General features: G+C 41.2%; 1 pseudogene; it reads right to left on the reverse strand.

The window, feature by feature from the left end:
- Positions 1 to 8642, reverse strand: part of LOC139311675 (zinc finger protein 208-like) — a 69830-nt pseudogene extending 61188 nt beyond the window's left edge.
- Between the last annotated feature and the right edge of the window lie 9903 nt (positions 8643 to 18545).

Consider the following 18545-nt stretch of genomic DNA (forward strand, 5'->3'; position numbering starts at 1 on the left):
AGAGCCACATGTGGCTCCAGAGCCACAGGTTGCTGACCCCTGTCCTATGGGATGAGACCCACAACATTCCCTGCCTCCGCACTATGGTGGGTCGGGCAGATGTAACAGGTAAGAGACAGTTACAATGGTACATTCATTCTTTCTCTTGGAAATAAGTTCCTTAAATCTCAAAAAGTGATTGACACAAAAGAGAAGCCTTACAAATGTTTGTAATGTGGAACAGGTTTTAGAACAAACAGGTAATTTACTTTCCATGAAGGGATTCACACTACGGAGAAGCTATACAAATGCAGAGAGTCTGGTAACAAGTTCAGAAAACATAGTAATCTTATTTCCCATAAGAAGATCCACTCAGGGACTTCCGGTGGGTCCGCGTTCCCCGAATGGACGCTCCTTTAGGAGCTCCAGCCCCGTGATTCCGTTTGCCGCTAGAACAGTGAAAATCAGCTGTTCTAGTGTCTCGAAACTCTCCCCCAGGAAAAAAGGGGGAGAGAAGAGCAGAAGGGTCTGGGTAGAGCTCCCCTAGACCCCCAGGCTTTTTTTTTTAAGCCTGGGGTTTGCAGGGTGAGAGCTCCCTGAAAGCCCTTCAGTGCTCTGGATCCGGGACGATTTTGCTTTATGCAGAACAAGGAGTCGCGACCACACCAACAGAGCAAATTTAAGGATTATGAGAAAATTTTAACCTGGACGCTGGCAGAGCAAAATCAGGAGAACAGAAAATGCAAGTATTAAACTTTAACTCCGCTTAAAAGAAAAAGAAAACTACTTTATACTTCTAAATTGTGTGGAAAATTATTGGACTTATTGACCTGACAGCTGAATAAATTTAAAGTGGGAATTGAAATATGGCTGACATCAAGGATGGAGGATCTTTATTAAATGAGCCAGTAAATTCACAAGTTGTGACTGTAAAGGTTTTACAAGAACTCTTAAATTTTTATACTTCTGTTATATTGGAATCAGTTGAAAGGACTATTCAAAATTATAATCTGGAGAACAACAATGATTTATTGGCTGGAAAAGAGGAAGAAAATCAAGTTATTTCGACTTTGGAGCAGGAAAAAGAGGCTGTCAGGATCACGATGGAAGTTAGCACACTGAAAACAGAGGTTTTGGCAGAAGCTTCTATGCAGTTAACTGAAAAGCAGCAAATAGACTCTTTCCTGCAGACTGATAAACTTTATTGTGACAATTTTTGGCTTGATAGACAGAATCAATTTTCAAGGAAGGAAGTGACTGATTATATAAGCAGGAAGAGTCGAAATGGAGGTTTCAAATTGAAGGAGGTAACTTTTAGAAGAGAACGATTTCCAAAGAAGCATCAGCCTCAAATCTATATTCAAAAATTTTCGAAAATAAAAGCAGGGGGAGGAGCATTGTTGAAGAAGAAAGTACTATTGAAGAAGAAGGACTGGAAAAAATATAGAAAGAAAGGAAGAATTGAAGATTAGTTTCTTTTGGGGATGATTTTAATAATAAATTTGAAAAGTTTACTGAAATTAGTATTTTTTAAGTTTACGTAAAAATGTTTAATTAAAAATGGATAGCTTTTTTAAAAAAAATTATCGAGGTATTAAAATGCTTAACTTTAAACTTAATTGATAACTTTCTGAAAGTTTTGAAATTGATATTTTGAAGAATGAACTCAAGAAGTTTACTGAAATCTCTCCAAGGCTCAAGGTTGACTCAGCCTTCCATCCTTTCTAAGGTAGGTGAAATGAGGACCCAGTTTGTGGGGGCAATAAGCTGACTTTCTATAAATATACAAAAGTATGAAGGCTATTGCTTAACGCATTGTAAGCCGCCCTGAGTCTCCGGAGAAGGGCGGCATATAAATCAAATTTTTTTTAAAAAAATAGTATTTTTTTTAAAGTTTAAGTAAAAACGTTTAACTAAAAATGGATAGCTTTTTAAAAATTACTGAGGTATTAAAATGATTAACTTTAAAGTTAATGGATAGCTTTCTGAAAGTTTTGAAACTGATATTTTGAAAAATGAACTCAAGAGTTAGAAATAATTTAACTCAATGGATTAATTAATTAATTAATTAATTAATTAATTAATTAATTTTATTCGGCTTATATGCCGCCCTATCTCACAATGGACTCAGGGTGGCTCACAACAATAAAACACAAGCCACAATAAAAATAAAGACTAAAATCTAAAAAATTTAAAATTAACCCATTAAAACCCTTAAAACCCCATCATCAGACCAGGTCAAGGGATTTGAAAAGCCAAGTTTTTAATTCCCGGCGGAAGGTGCGAAGGTCAGGCGCTAGTCGGAGCTCCAAGGGGAGTTGATTCCAGAGGGTGGGCGCCCCAACCGAGAAGGCTTTGAGTTTTGAATCTTGTAGTAAGTTAGTTTATTTTAGCTTATGTTTGTTTAATGCTATACCCTGTTTTTGCTCTGGGAAGTCGGGGGTGGGGGTGGGGAAGGGAGAGTTGAAGATTGTGTGGGGATAAAATGGTTGTCTAATTTTCATAAAATTGAAAGATAAATGTATTAATAGAGAAGTAAGGAAAGTGGGGGAAATGTCATAATAAAGGAAATGATAATATTAAGATATGATAAATATTGGAGGAGCAAAAAGAAGACACAAAAGATGTATTTAGAAGATATATAGATTGATTGATTATGTATTGTTTGTTTATAAAATAAAAAAAAAAACTTTTTGAATAAAAAAGAAGAAGAAGATCCACTCAGGAGAGAAACCGTAATGGGGGTGTAACCTATCGAGAATTGTAAGCAGCCGGCGACCCATCAGTAATTCTGCCAGACTCCGATTGGTAACCTGACAAGGGCAACACAAGATGTGTTGCACCAACATATACTATGGTCATGTCATTTCCCTGGTCCCATGCGGCCTAATGCCTCCTTTGCGGATCTCACAGCCCTTTCTGCAAGGCCATTACTGGCTGGCTGGTAAGGAGAGATAAGTGCATGCCTGATACCTAATTGGGCAAGGAACAACTCAAATGTGGAAGAAGTTAATTGGGGCCCATTATCAGACACCAATAGGTCGGGTAACCCGTGGGTTGAGAATAGTGTATGAAGGGCCTTTATAACGGCCTCTGAGGATGCTGAGTGCATAAGTATCAGTTCAATCCATTTAGAGTACGCGTCAACCACCACTAAAAAATTTTGACCATGAGATGGCCCCGCAAAGTCTATATGAAGGCGGGACCACGGGCCAGTGGGGTCTTCCCATTCCCTGGGTTTACCCTTAGGGGGCATTGGCCGAGACTCTTGACAAGGGCGGCAAGTGCCCACCCAGTCAGTGATACATTGATCAAGAGTAGGCCACCAGAGATAGGCTCTACCTAGAGCCTTCATTCGGACTATTCCTGGATGTCCGGAATGCAATGATTTTAACACAGAATCCCGTAAAGATTTTGGAATCACCACCCTGTGTCCCCACAATAAACAACCCCCCATGATAGATAATTTCATTTTACGGATAGTGTACGGTTTCCACTTCATGTCCACGGGCCCTTGTGGACCCAGTCCATAACTGTGGAGATGTCTGGATCGCGGGATGAAACTCGAGCGATGTCAGCCGCCGTCAAAACAAAAGGTGAGTCTTCAATCATCAGGACTGATGAGGCGGGAGCTGGGTCAGAGAGCAACATTGGCATGGGGCACCAGCTGAGGGGGTCAGCATGAGCCAGATTCTTGCCTGGCACGTACATGAGCGTGTAGTCGTAGGCAGATAAAAACACAGATCACCTGGTAAATCTCGGGGATAGGAATTGCAGAGTTTGACGGTCAGTTGCTAGTAGACCAAGCAGAGGCTTATGTTCTTTCACTAATGTAAAAGGTCGACTATATAGGTAATGATGAAACCGCTTGACTCCATCTACCAATGCTAGAGCCTCCTTGTCTAGCTGTGAATAATTTTGCTCTGCTGAAGCCAAAGTCCGGGAGAAAAATGCAACGGGGCTTCACGGCCATCAGGGAAACGGTGACTTAAGACCGCTCTCACCTCATACGGAGAAGCATCACACACTAGCACTAGGGATAGGGCCTCGCAGTAGTGAGCGAGGACAGAGTTTGAAACAAGTATAAGTTTGACATTAGTAAATGCAGCGGCTGAAGTTAAATCCCAGTTCCAACGTGTCCCCCGGTTCAGCAACGATGCAAAGGTTCCGCAATAGATGCCTTGTGTGGTATGAAAATTGCATAAAAGTTTAAAAGGCCTAACAAGGTTTGAAGTTCGGCCTTGTTGGTGGAAGCAAGGGCATGTAAAATAGCATTCGTCTTAGACTCTGTAGGGTGTATACCCTTACCATCAATTAGAAAACCCAAGAACTCGATTTTGGAAGCAGCTACAATACATTTGCTTCGCTTAACTTTGAGCCCCCCTCTCTGGAATTTGGTTAGAACCGCTCTGAGTCTTTTAAGAAGTTTGGTGGTGCTGGTGGCCGACAACGGCTGGGCTAACTGCCACAGCTATAACTGAAACTGCTTAGAATTCTGCCTGACAGCTCTTATAAAGCCAGCTGTCATGCGGCTCAACCAATCACAACAGAACGTTACTTTAATCAATCAACGAACAGAATGTTACTTCCTACTTCAGCATACTTAATACATTGCACCCCTTTCCACCTGGATGGCGCATGCGTATTCTTGGAGGTATGCCAGTCGGCGCCAGCTTCTGATCGAACGTCTTAACCCTGCCTCACTCACAGACTCTTGCGAGGAATTACTTTCCCCATTAGTTCTAATAACTACAGGTACGTTACTGCTTCGCTTAACTTGGAGCCCCACTCTCTGGAATTCGGTTAGAACCGCTCTGAGTCTTTTAAGAAGTTCGGTGGTGTTGGTGGCCGATACTAATACGTCGTCAAAGTACGGCACAACCTCGGGAATTCCATGAAGTAAACTCTCCATCATGCTCTGGAAGATTCCCGGGGCGACTGAAACCCAAATTGGAGGCAGCAGCAACTGAAAGCACCCCGGTGTGTCACTATAGTTTGTGCATCCACTGTTTGGTCATCCACAGGCAGTTGTTGATATGCCTGTGCTAAGTCTAATTTAGCAAATACGGAGCCACTACCCAAGGAGTGCAACAAATGTTGCACAATAGGCACGGGGTATGCATGTGCCTGTAATGCACGATTAAGACCTTTGCTTATACTAATGGACTTACTATCCACAAAATGATCCACAGGGGAGAAGCGGTATAAATGCTTGGATGTGGAAAAACGTTTGCTCAAAGAGGTAGTCTTACTTCCCATAAGAGGATCCACACAGGGGAGAAGCCGAATAAATGTATGGAATGTGGAAAGAGCTTTGCTTATAGTAATGGACTTACTATCCACAAAATGATACGCACAGTGGAGAAGCCATATAAATGAATGGAGTGTGGAAAGTCGTTTGCTCAAATTGGTCATCTTATTCACCATGGAGTGTGGAAAGACTTTTCCTCATTGCAGTTACCTAAGAATACACAAAAGGATCCACACAGGGGAGAAACCATATAAATGCATGGAGTGTGGAAAGGGCTTTGCTCAGAAAGGTAGTCTTACTTCTCATAAAAGGATCCACGCTCAGGAGAAACTGTATAGCAATAATAATTCCACTTAGACGTATATACCATTCCACAATTCTTTACAGCAATCTTTGAGCAGTTTACAAAGTCAGCATATGGTCTTCAGCAATCTGGGTCCTCATTTTACCCACCTCAGAAGGATGAAAGCTGAATCAACCATGACCCTGTCAGAATCAAACTGCTGGCTGTGGGCAATTAGCCTATAGTACTGCATTCTAACCACTCATCCACCACGTCTCTATAGATTTTGATCTGTATGCATATTGTGCCTTTCGGATCCAAACGAGACAAGGTAGAATCCAGCAAAATGAAATTTAATGTGGAGAAAAGTAAGTTTTTACACCTGGGCAGGAAAAACAGATTACCTGAAACCTGGCTCGAAAATAGTAACTGTGAAGGGTCCTTGGAGTCGGAATGGATGATCAATTAAGCATGAATCACCTGTGTGCGGCAGCAGCCAAAAAAGCTAATACAATCCTTGGTTGTATAAACAGAGGCATAGAATCAAAATTACATGAAATATTAGTACCGCTCTATAAAGCCTTAGTAAGACCACACCCGGAATACCGCATCCTGTTTGGGTCATCACATTGCAAAAAAGATATTGAAACTTTGGAAAAAGTGCAAAGAAGAGCAGCTAAACTGATTAAAGGACGGAAGACTAAAACAAGAACAGTTATAGGAACTGGGCATGGCTAGTCTAGTGAAGAGACAGGGGAGACAGGATAGCAGTGTTCCAATATTTGAGGGGCTGCCACAGAGAGGAGGGGGACAAGCTATTTTCCAAGGGACCTGAAGGCCAGACAAGGAATAATGGGTGGAAACTTATCAGAGCCTTGATAAGCCTTGAACTTATTTACAGGACCACCTGCTACCACCAATAGCCTCCCACCGACCAGTACGCTCCCATAGAGAGAGGCTCCTCCGGGTGCCGTCAGCCAAACAATGTCGACTGGCGGCCCCCAGGGGTAGAGCCTTCTCTGTGGGGGCACCTACTATCTGGTACGAGCTCCCCCCGGAGATACGGAGGATTCCGGATCTGCGTACCTTCCGTCGCGCACTCAAAACTTTCCTATTTCATCAAACTGGCCTGATCTAAGTCTTTCCCCTTTTTAAATGGAAATTTTAAATTTGGTTTTAAATTTTTGGGGTTTTAAATTATTGGGGTTTTAAATTTGCCCAGCCAAATTATTTAATTCGTTTTATTCTATTTTAAATTTTGTATTTATATGTTTTTATTCTATGGCTGTTCACCGCCCTGAGTCCTTCGGGAGTAGGGCGGTATACAAATTCAATAAAAATAAATAAATAAAAAATTAAAATTAAAATTAAAAAAGGAGCGATTCTACCTAGAAATAAGGAGAAATTTTCTGACAGAACAATCAACCAATGGAAGAGCTTGCCTTCGGAATTTGTGGGGACTTCATTGCTGGTGGCTTTGAAGAAGAGATTGGACTGACATTTGTTAGAAATGGTGTAGGGTCTCCTGCTTGGGCGGAGGGTTGGACTAGGTGAACAACAAGGTCCGTTCCAACTCTGTTAATCTAATATCTAATTTTCTCCCCAAACCACCAGAGGGCAAGATAAAGAACAATGGATGGAAACTAATCAAGGAGAGAAGCAACCTGGAACTTTCTTACAGTGAGGACAATTCACCAGTGGAACAGTTTGTCTTTAGACATTGTGGGTGCTTCCTCACTGGACATTTTTAAGAAGAGACTGGACAGTCACTTGTTTGAAATGATATAGGATCTCCTGCTTGATCAGGAGGCTGGACTAGAAGAGCTCCAAGTTCCCTTCCAGCTCTATTCTGATTTTGAATCCTCAGTCCTTTCTGGTGCTTTTTTGCAAAGTATGAGGTTTTAAAAGAAAGATGAGTATCAATGGAGATTAAGGTTATCATTTGCCCTGAAAGTGATGTGTGGATGCCAATATTTAAGTGGTGCAGATTCCCTAATCATTTCAAGTAACTCCTTCTGATGAGTATATCTATTATAGCAACTGGGAACCAAGCAACTGGGAACCAAGTCAAGCTATTTTGTCTTCCAGAAAACCCCCCAATTCCTCAGCATGCCCCTTCGGGTGGACCTCAATCTCTCCCTTCCCCAATATGAGGAAGCTCATCTAAAATGAGTCACTGGGCAATTATCTGTAGATGCAATTAGTGTGGAGAAGTATAAATAGGAGAAGGAATCGTATAGAAGAGAAGAGAGAGCAAAGTTAAGATAGATGGGTAATCAGAGGATCTTCAGTTACCTCCTGAGGTGTCCTGACTTTGATCCTCCCAAGGGATCCTCCTGAAAAATAGCTCCGGAGGGGGATTTGGTGGGTTCTTCTTTCCCTCAGGATCTCTGATCTCCACAGTACAGCACTTCCAATAGGAGGAAGGAAGAAGCAGAATTAATGTACATCACACAACATAAAGTGGATTCCTATGTTAGGAACACCACCTCAAAGCCCCCAATATCCATCCCTGTGGTTGAATGAGAAAACAATGGAACAATGTCCTACAAGAATAGGTGGGATATCTCCACATATTATGAATGTCAGAGAAGTCTGGGAAGGAGGGGTGAAGTATTCAAACAGATTCTCTATTGTCTTTGAACTCTTACCTGCAACTCGACCTGCTCCTTCTGCTCTTCCGCTTGGCTCAGGAGGAAGCCTTCCACCAGGGCCACCGCCTGGGAGCTGGTCTCCCCTCCATATTCCCGCACCCAGCTCTCCATCTCTGGGGGCAGGAGAGCCAGGAGCTGCTCCAGAACCACCAGGTCCAGCATCTGCTCTTTGGTGTGCTTTTCTGGTCTCAGCCATCGCCTGGAAAAACCATGGAGTCGGCTGCAAAGTCCTCGAGGACCCTCAGCCTCCTGGTATTGGATGGAGGTCCAGGGCTGAACTTCTGAAGGGAGGATGGTTTCCTCCTCCAGGATCTCCTGCCCAGTCCTTGTCCAGAGCTTCCCCCCCTTCCCAGGCTGAGCAGCTGAAGGGCCTTTTCCGCTTCCCTCCCTTCCAAAAGGTTGTGTCTCCATCCTTTCTCTGTCCTGCAGAGCAACTGCAAATGGCTCCAAGGACTCTGGTGGGTCTCCAGATGCCCTTTCCTTCACGGGACCATTTCTGGGGCTGCAGGTCTGATCCCTGCAAGGGATTCCGCTCTTTTTCTTTTCCCAAAAAATAAGTTTGCCTTGCAAATTTGTCAAATGGTTTCGACTTTGTGTATCTGAGATGGGAAGAAAAATTAGAATTAGAAAGTGGAATTGAGCCACTGAGCGACCTTCTGAGCCTCCGCAAGACTGACCCTCCCCTCCCCCCACTCGGGCTCTTCGCATGGAGAGGGCAGCTGGGAAGCATGGGATCTGGGGTTGAAGCCGTAGGAGGGCCGGGCGGGGGTCTCTCCCTCCTGCGCCTCCCTTTGCCCGGGAAGAGCCCCCAACTCACCCGGGGAACGTCTGGATCTCCCCCCGCCAGACTCTCCCGCAGCCTCTCCGCCTCCTGTGGAGCCCCGGGGGTTAAGGAGAACGAGTGCGGAGTCCTAGAGCGGCAAGCTTTCATGATGTCACTTCCTTCCCGCCCATCTCTCTACAACGCCGGCCATGACGTCCGCTCGTCCGGCGGACCAATGGGAAAGCGCCGGGAGTTCCCTTCTCTTGGCTAAGGGCGCCCCCTGGTGGATTTGGCGCAAAGTGCCAGGATTGTAGAAAGGGCGGGAAATAGGAGCGCGTCTGAGAGGAAGGGAGAGGGCAGGGATGATGGGCTTGGGAGTAGGAGGAAAGGCCCCTCTCAATGCCTGCCAGCCCAAGAAAAACTTTGTGGTTGTCAGAGGCAGCACTTTCTCCATCTTCCTCTCTTTCCTGTCCAGGAACCCTCTGTGGAGATGAAGAAAAATCTCTATGGAGCATTTGAATTGAGGGGTCCTTGGTGCCCTCTGAGGTTGGTTGGTGCAGTGATGATCGTCCCTCGTTTGGCTAATGAAAGGTCTGCAACAACACAATCAAGCTCAGAGACCACCAAGGACCCCTCCTTTCAACCGTGAACTACATATTTTCTCCTTTGTTGGCAGGCTGGATTATTTTTGGTACCTGGACATCCCAGAGAAAGTTTCCATTCGCATTTCTGCGTGTTTCATATGGAAGGATGAAGTAATTTTTTGAAGTAGTTCTTAATTTCATGTTATTTTGGTCCCCATTGATTTCCAAAGATCTTCCTTCTTGATTGATCCTTTGCAATGTTAGCACACCAGAGTGGTTTTCATTCTCATATCCTGAAGTATGCCTAATTTGGGAGGGAGGGAGGGAGGGAAGGAGGAAGTCAGAGCCATCATTTATTGCCACTGGAACTTCAAATGGTTACTTAATGAATTAGCAATTCTCAACCTGGAGGTCGCGACCTCTTTGGGGGTCGAACGGCCATTTCACAGGGGTCGCCAAAGCCCTCACCCCCCCCATGCCTTCACTCACCTCACTCTGCTCTGTTGGATCGTTGGCCGTTTGCTTACCCCGCCCACTCCCAATCTATTGCTGCCTCATGAGTCCCAGCTGATGGCTAGAGGAAAACTGTTTAAATTCTTGCCACGGGGCTTCAAAGGGCCGCCCTATAGCCAGTGGTGGGATTCTGCCGGTTCTAGGGGGTTCGGCCGAACCGTTTGTTAAATTGCTGGCTTGCCCCACCCCTCCGCACCACTATTTATTGCCAATAAATAGTGGTGGGCGAGGGGCGGGCGAGCCAGCAATTTAACAAATGGTTCAGTGTTTTTTTGTAATTTTATTGGCCCGCGGAGCTTCAGCATAGGCCCTTGATTAGATCGGCTCCCGACTCTCAGCTGTTTTGCTCAGGTCTCTGCCGCTTGCTGGAGCAGATTTTTTCCCCCTAGCTATGCTGAAAAACGAAACTGAAAGTAAAGCAGGCTGTTGGCTTTGCTGTTGCTGCAACGTTGGAAAATTAGGCAGGCAGATTTCTTTTTCCTCACCAAAAAAGGTAGGTGCAAACAATGGGAAATTTAGGGAAAAAGAGGAGAGTTCAAGATTTTAAAACACAAAAGAAAAAAAGCTCTATTTAACTAGGGAATTGTAATAATTGATACTATTAATTGTATATTGTGTTGAAAGCAGAAATTTGTGGTTTGGAGGAATATATGGGGGAAATTATTTGGTTTATTATTATTGGTAAATATAATTAATTGATTTGTAAGAAATTGGATTGCATGGAAATAATTGGAATATTCATGTTCATATTGATTAATATACAAAAAAGGTAGTTATATAACTAATTGATTTATATTAAAATGTTGAATTTATATTAAACAACTGTGATATTACATAATTAACCAATGTGAGGATGGATATAAAAATAGATGACAATGGGAAGGGGTATAATATAGAATAGAAGGGAAAAATTGAATTTGATTAAGATTAGAGATGAGGATGAAGGGTAATATTGGTTTTTTACAAAAATAGATGAGGAATAAATATGGCAAAAAGGAAATATAGAAATTGTAAATTTAATTGAAATGACTAAACACTGTTTAAATTTGTGAACCGGCCAAATACTCTGTTCAAAGTGTTGGAAGAAATCTCCTAGGTTCTGCTCCAAGTGGGGAAAAAGACACTGGAAACATGGAGACTGCTTGGAAAGATGGTTTAATGGTGGACAGGATCACATGGCTTGAGTTCCTGAACAGAAAAGGGCAGATACAGAAAATCCTCGGGTTTTATGTTCTCTCTGACTCTGCATTTCTTGGGGCTCCGAAAGAGTATCCTGATTGGTTGTCAGACTCCCAGGGGGTGGGGGTCTTAGCTAGCCTTGCTGGCTGATGGTCACATGTGCTTCCCAGGTCACACGTGGTGAGTTTCTGCTGCTATTGTGTAGAGGGCTAATCCTAACTTTATTGGATCTTTGGCAAATCCTACTATGGCTCTGCCTGAAGGAGATAGATCTTTCTTATGTAGAATAGACTGGCCCAGGCCTTAATGGCCCATTGACAAAGGGTGGGGGCAAGAAGATGGGAGCTGCTTCAAAACATGCTTATCCCAGGGAAATATAATATTCTGCCTTTTTCATATTTCCTAAAATATTTCACTCTTCCAGGAAAGAGATGGGTGCTTACTTCCTACAAAAGAAAATACATTGTATGTTTGTATGTGTATTTCTAATTATTGTTATTTATTCATATTTTTTCTCTTTTATTCTTTAAAGTTTAACAATTCATTCTTTATCTTACTATCTTTATATTTGTTTGGGGTTGGCTTTCTTCCCTTTCATCTTTTTATTGTACAGCAATCTTTCTCCTCAAACCTACCACCTCTCTCTTTTCTTTCCTTCTTACTTTCTCTTCCTCCCCCACTTCTTCTCCTCCCTACTTCCTCTTCCTTTCTCCTTCTCCTCCTCTCTTCCTCCCTCTTTTACCCTCACTCCTACTCTAATTTCCCTTCCCTTCCTTCATCCCTCTCTATTGCTGTATCCTTTTATGCATATGGACTACTCAGAGGGCTGAAAAAGTTATTTCTAACTGGTCCTCGCACTTTTGACCAGTCCTCGAACTTACGACTGTCCTCACATTTTACGTTTTTGCCCTATCTTGTCACCATGGTGAAGAGAAGCAGTTGTGAAATGAGTGACATGGTTGTTAAGAATGCTGCACGGGCATAAATGTGAGGATAGTCATAAGTGTGAGGACCAGTCAAAAGTGTGAGGACCTGTCAGAAATGACTTTTTTCAGCCCTCTGAGTAGTCCCTATACACATAGCCATGGCCACCCAATCACATGACCAGCTAGCCACGCCCACCAAGTCACATGACCTCCAAGCCACACCCACAAAATAAGCCACGCCCACAGAACCGGTAGTTAAAAAATGTAGAACCCACCCCTGGTTGGGGGTCACCACAACATGAGGAACTGTATTAAAGGGTCGCGGCATTAGGAAGGTTGAGAACAACTGTAATAAATTATTGTAAATCAGGGACTGCCTGGGTGGGCCAGGAGGCTGCCTACCTATGGGAACTTAATATGCATCCATATATCCCTACCACTGCTTTCTCTTCCCTTCTTTTACACAACTGTGTGAAAGTAGTTGCCATGGCACTGAAACAAGGATAACTGCAATGTAAGTAAGAAGTGTGGCCGGGAACATGTGAAGGCAAACAAAATTCTGAGATGTATCATCCTCAGCAAAAAGGAGCTCCTATCCCTCTACATAGGGTTTTACTGAGACTCCATTTGGAATACTAAGTCCAGTTCTGGAGACTTCACTTAAAAGAAGATATTGGTAAGGTGTGAGTCCAGAGATGGGCAACACGAGGGAAGGCAAGGAAAAATCACCACAAAATTAGCACAAAGAGCCTATGAGTTGCATTTTCTAATTCAGCATCACTATAACCCCCTTTTCCTTATGGTTTTCTTTCTCTGTTATTACTTGCATAAAGTGAAACGGTGGAAAGTCAGACTGTGATAATAGTAAGCAAAGGAAGAAAAGCTGAAACAATAAGGGATTCAGGACTAATTGCATTTCTGCCTGCAACTCTACTCTAGTAGATATACTCATCAGAGGGAGTTACTTGAAATGATTAGGGAATCGTTTCACCACTTAAATATTGGCATCCACACATCACTTTCAGGGCAAATGATAACCTTAATCTCCACTGATACTCATCTTTCTTTTAAAATCTCCTACTTAGCAAAAAAGCACAAGAAAGGATTGAGGATTCCAAATCAGAATAGAGCTGGAAGGGAACTTGGAGCTCTTCTAGTCCAGTCCCCTGATCAAGCAGGAGATCCCATAACATTTCAGAAAGTGACTGTCCAGTCTCTTCTTAAAAATGTCCAGTGAGGAAGCACCTACGCTATCTGAAGGCAAGCTGTTCCACGGGTGAATTGTCCTCACTGTAAGGAAGTTCCAGGTTGCTTCTCTCCTTGATTAGTTTCCATCCATTGTTCCTTATCTTGCCCTCTGGTGGTTTGGGGAGAAAATTAGATATTAGATTAACAGAGTTGGAACGGACCTTGTCGTTCATCTCGTCCAACCCCCCATCCAAGCAGGAGACCCTACACTATTTCTGACAAATGGCAGTCCAATCTCTTCTTGAAAGCCACCAGCGATGAAGCGCCCGCAACTTCCGAAGGCAAGCTCTTCCATTGGTCGATTGTTCTGTCAGAAAATTTCTCATTTCTAGGTAGAATCGCTCCTTAATAAGTTTCCATCCACTATTCCTTGCCTGGCCTTCAGGTGCCTTGGAAAATAGTTTGACCCCCTCCTCTCTGTGGTAGCCCCTCAAATATTGGAACACTGCTATCCTGTCTCCCCTGGTCCTTCTCTTCACTAAACCTGTTGCTTATAATTCTTCTTTTAATTATAGGCCCAATAATTAGTATGCGAGATATGAGAATTCAAAACACTGTTTTATTTACATGTTTCTTTTCACAGGAGATCATTAGGCAAGGCAAAAGGATTCTGACAGGAACAGCTGCTTATATATACAGTGGGCGGAGTCAGAAAAGGTAAGGAGGAGTCAGGGGGGCGGAATGTGGCACACTTCATATTTTGACTTATATATATATACAAGCTTAATTATACAAATGTATATAGTTAGGTATTTTTCTTTGTAACAAAACCCCCTCTAAAAATACCTAACGTTTAAATGATTTTTTTTAATTATTTATATATACACATTTAATTTAGAAGACAAATAAGCATGTTGATTATTTGGTAAAGGTTTTGTCAATATATCAGCAACTTGTTCATGAGTATCGCAATAGGTGGCTTTAACGAATCCTATATTAGATAATTGTTTAACGTGTTTATATTTGATATCAATATGACGTGACCTCTGATTTACTGCTTCTGATGTTAATATGTCTATAGCAGCTTTATTGTCCTCATATATGGTTATTGGGTAGTTGGGTTCAGTCCAGATATTGGATAAAAGGTCATCGAACCATATCAGATTGTTGGTAGCCTTAGAAAGACAGATATATTCAGCTTCCGCCATGGAGGTGGCGATCAAATTCTGTTTACCAGCATACCAATAAACAGGGCAATCATTTATAAAGAAAACATACCCTGAAGTGCTTTTTCTGCTTTTTGTATCCCCAGCCCAATCTGTGTCAGCATAACATGTCAATATTGGTTTATTAGAGTTAACAGGTTTTAAATATAAGCAAGCATCAGCACTAAACTTAAGGTACCTAAGAATTCTTTTTATTCCTTCCCAATGGTAGTAATTTGGGTTGCTAAGGTGTCTTGATAAGAGATTGACAGCAAGAGTGATGTCCGGTCTGGTCCAATTGGAGATATATAATAATGAACCAATAATAGATCTATATAGGGTGTTATCTTTAAATGGTTCACCCTCGTTGTTCATGTTTTTTGTAAAGTCTGTCTGCATGGGGGTCTCGCAGGTTTTAGAGTCTATCATATTACATTTTTGTAAAAGTTCTAATATTTTTTCTTTTTGAGACAGTTTGAAACCTCCACTTATTTTGTCAATCTGAACACCTAGATATTTATTTACTTTCCTTAAGGTCTTCAAGGTGAAATGTTTACTTAGTTTTTTGGCGAATTCGTCACATCTGTATTTGTCTTGGCCAAAATATAAAATGTCGTCTACATAAACGAGTATGTATTCTGTAGATTCGTTTGTTTTTCTAATAAAGAAGCACAGATCAGTTGATGTAGCTGAAAAACCTATGTCATTTAGTGTTTTTGCCAAACATTCGTACCAACACTTTCCAGATTGTTTTAACCCATATAAACTTTTATTTAATAGCCATATTTCTCCTTTTTGTGCACCATTACCTGGAGGAGCTTTCACATAGATTTTCTTGTCAAGGTTTGCGTGCAGATAAGCTGTTTGAACGTCAAACTGATATACATCCAGATTTAGGATTGATGCTATTATCAGTGCACTCTTGACTCTCTGACCTAATAGTGGGAGAGTAAATATCTACATAATCATCTGGAAATTTCTGTGCGTATCCTAGGGCAACTAATCTGGCTTTGTATAATGATTTTCCGTCTTCTAACTCTTTAATTTTAAATACCCATTTCGTTCCAATTGGTGTCTTATCTATTGGTGGTTCTGTGGTGGTATATACATTCAATTCCCTTAAACTATCCATTTCTTTCTTTATTGCTTGTTCCCATTTTAACCTTTCTTCTTGTGGCAATTCTAATATTTCTTCATATGAGTTAGGTGTTATTTTGTTGCCATTTATGGATAGTATGTAATCTTCAAATCTTTTGGGTATTTTGTTTCTATTGTGTCTAATGGGTCTATTGGGGGTAATTCAGTATCGTGCATGTATTTAGCTTCTTTTTCTGTTAGTCTGTCTACTTGAATGACAGGATGATTCATTTTCCATTCTTTAGTTGTTATTTCATGATGTTTGGGTTTTTCTATTTTTTGTGCATTGGATTTTGTTGTATGTGGTGTGTGTTCTCTGTTTGTGTTGGTTGTGTTCTTTGCTAAGGGACATAAATCATTTAGGTGAATTTTGGACCAGTTTGCATGTTCATGAAATACAGCTGATCTTGAAATGATGAATTTATTATTTTTGTCTATGAATCGGTATCCTTTGGTTCCTGATTCATATCCCATAAATCTTAATCTTTTTGATACTTTCTCACCCTTACGCCTTAATTGTTTTGGGACGTAAACATCTGCAGTAACTCCAAAAATATGCAGGTGACTGATTTTGGGTTTTCTGTTGTACATGACCTCGTATGGAGTTTTACCAATTACACTAGACCATAACCTGTTTAAGGTGTAATTTGAATACGTTAGAGCTTCAGCCCAGAATGTTTGTCCTAAACCTGCATCCTCTAGCACACATCTAACCATGGTTTGCAACAAACCATTTTTCCTCTCTACGACACCATTTTGAAAAGCTGAGAAAGGACAAGATTTGAAATGTATGATTCCTTGTGATTTTAACCAATTGGAGAATTCCTTTGACAGAAATTCTGATCCCCTATCTGTCATTATTTGTTTAATTTTTATGTTGTGTTGTGTTTCTATTCTTTTGTGGAATTCTTTGAATTTCTTAAATACTTCACTTTTGTGATTAAGTGTATATACGAATCCAAATCTGCTGAAATCATCCACTATAGTTAAAAAATATCTTTTTCTGTATTTGATTGATGGTTTCATGGGGCCAACTATGTCCATATGTAATAATTGGAATATTGAGTGTGTGGTGCGAGTGGCTTTTTTAGGTCTAGGTTTGTTTTTACTTTTAGAAGATTTGCATACAGAACACTCTAAGTAATTTTTGCAACTCTTTACTTTAGCATCATCAGTACATTCTAACATTTTCTGGATAACTGGGAAACTAGCATGTCCTACTTTCCTGTGAAGTAGATGGGCACATTCATCGTGAATTGGTTTACCACATGACACCTTCTTATTGGCAGTTTTATCATCTGTGTGACTTTCGTTTATGTTATTCTCAAATTTTTCATGTGTGTTAGCTTTATTTTCTTTGTTTTCTAATTCTGTGTTTGTACATGTCGACTTATCATCTTCTGGTAGGAAGTATGTTAATCCCCCTTTGTTAATGATTTTACCTATGTTCCTTTTGTCTTTGGTTATATGCACTTTCCCACTTTTGAATGTGACTTTTATCCCTTTTTCCTCACTTAGTTTATGTATAGCTAATATATTGTGTGGGATTTCTGGTATAAAAAGTACCCCCTCTATTCTTCCTAAGCCTTTGATGAAAATGGTGCCTATTCCTTTCACTAGAACTTTACTTTGGTTGGCCACTTCTATATAGTAATTCTTTTCTGTGAAGTCGCTAAGGTGTTTTTTTTCATGAGTGGTGTGATTTGTAGCTCCGGAATCGATAAGCCATGCATTATTAGATTCTGTTTTTGATTTTTCGTTGTTTCCTAATCCAAATAGTGAACCGTATTTATTTTCTCTAGAATCATCTCTGTATTTTCTTCTATCTTTAGGATTGGGGGATTCCCTACGTTTATATCTATAATCTGGTGATTTTCTATCTGATAGATTAATTTTCTTACCAGTTCTTTCTCTGTGATATGTGTAGTCCATGTCTCTATTATTTTTTGGACAGTCTCTTTTGTAATGGTATTTGGAACCGCATGTGTGACACTCTGGTGTATATCTATTTTTACTTTGGAATTCTACTCTCTTTGTGTTTCCATTTTCTCTGTGACTCAAGGATCGCTCTCTCTTTAGTCTATCTTCTGTTATGAGTTTGCTAGTTAGAGTTTCTAAGCTGATGTGCTCTAAACTAAGACTATCTAATAAGGTGATATAGTTATCCCAACTTGAATCTAGTGAGTTAATTATTATGCTTTTCATGCTGCTTTCAGAAATGTATTCTCCCCTTTGGATAAGGTCAGCCCTAGTTGCGTTTAGATTTATGATGTGCTCACTCATGGTGGTCCCACCTTTTACTTTAGCAGAATAAAATTCCCTAGATATTCTAGTTGTTGATGCAACGCTTTTGCTATGGAATAAATTAAATAATTTTTGGAATATTTCATAAACTGTCAGATGGTTTTCGATACTGGGATATATACTAGGTGATATAGTGGCAATTAAAATATAATACGCCTTATGGTGTATACAATCTACTTCAATAGTCCAAGGCCTGTTGGGAGGATTGGCAATTAGGAACAACATATTTTCTCTTAAGTATATCACCTGGAGCTGTTGGCTCCATTCCAACAAGTTAGTCCCATCTGATTTTAGTTTTATGTGTTCTGCTGGTAAAACCCCTGAGTGATGTGGAAAACTATTTACAGTTTGTTGCTGTCCATGGTCTAAGTCATTATTGTACTCACAATATGGCATTGGTATGGTAAGTGTATGTCTATACTGACTTATCTCTCTGTACTCTCCTTTTTTTGTAGATGGAGACTGCGCATGCTCAGATCTTATTTTTGACTCGCAGTCGCCGTAGAGCGCTCCCACGCCGGCGGCTCTTGTTTGGAGATCCCAGTCGACCTGCTGGCCTCTTGATCTCATCCTGGTCGG

This window comes from Pituophis catenifer, unplaced genomic scaffold (genome assembly GCF_029215685.1).
Source record: "Pituophis catenifer annectens isolate HBS135680 unplaced genomic scaffold, rPitCat1.0.hap2 SCAF_2, whole genome shotgun sequence".
In the NCBI taxonomy this organism is placed as follows: domain Eukaryota; kingdom Metazoa; phylum Chordata; class Lepidosauria; order Squamata; family Colubridae; genus Pituophis; species Pituophis catenifer.